Source organism: Saimiri boliviensis, unplaced genomic scaffold (assembly GCF_048565385.1).
Source record: "Saimiri boliviensis isolate mSaiBol1 unplaced genomic scaffold, mSaiBol1.pri Scaffold_32, whole genome shotgun sequence".
Lineage (NCBI taxonomy): Eukaryota > Metazoa > Chordata > Mammalia > Primates > Cebidae > Saimiri > Saimiri boliviensis.
In genome coordinates this window covers 32,501-33,654 of record NW_027412515.1, presented here as the reverse complement: position 1 = coordinate 33,654, position 1,154 = coordinate 32,501, and positions in this window count along the sequence as shown.

The following is a 1,154-nucleotide window of genomic DNA, read 5'->3' as shown; positions in this document are numbered from 1 at the left end:
ATTCCAGTTTTTCAAAATTCTAATTAGTTCTATTACAATGTCTCAAATGAATTCTTGCTAAGATGTCCAAGTTACTATAACTTCTTCAAAAATGAATGCCTTTTATTTTTATTTAATTACATTTTACGTCTTGTTTCATGCCATATATGCAGGTTTATTTTATTTTTAAACTCTTTTCTCCCTTCTCCTACAGATCTTAGTGTGTGTTGTTCCCCTTCATCATCTATCTGTCTTCAGTGTTCAGTTCCAATGCATGAACTTATATATGCAGTGTTTGGTTTCTTTATGTTTATTTGTTTCTGTGCTAGTTTGCAGAGGAGAATGGCTTCCAGCTACATCCATGTCCCTTCATAGTACCTTAATTTTATTCTTTTTTAATACGTCATACAATTTCATTGTGTATATGTTCCACACTTTCTTTATCCACTCTGTTATTGATGGGCATTTGGGCCAATTCCATGTCTATATATGACATATATGGGATGTTACTATTAAGGCATATGATCACAATAGATAATATATACTACAATAAACATATTGTTTTATATATGTGGGTGCTTATTATATGTTACATATCGTATATGTATGATATGAACTTTAAAAATTTGGATAACAAACATATTTCTGCTAATGCAACATATATGCCAATGTCTTGATTTCACACTGCTTGCAATAATGTGTCTAAAGTGAATAGATATCCCTTAGTATATTAAACCAAATGTAAATTTTGTCTTTCTATTTTGGGCATTGAATAGCAACATACTAATTGTGGAGAAAAAAAAAGAAAAACAAACAAACAAACAAACAAAAAAAAAAACAAGCTCTATATTGGTAGGCGGTGTGCCTTTTGGAGAAGTTTCCAGTGTCAAGAACAGAGCCTACAGTCAGATGCCTAAATGGGAATTATGAAACAAACTGTGATCCAAGTGTAAAAGAGTTTAATGTTGTATAAATTTATTTTCTTTTGGAATTTATCTTAACATTTTCATGTATTTTTTCTACTACTTTACTTTCCTCATTCATTTACCTTTATTTTCTCTTACTGTCTAATATGGATTTTTGTGAGTATATTTACATTTTATTATTTTGGAACAAGATAGACATACATAATTCTAGTCAAAGATGCTCACTATAAAACTTATATAAAGTATTTT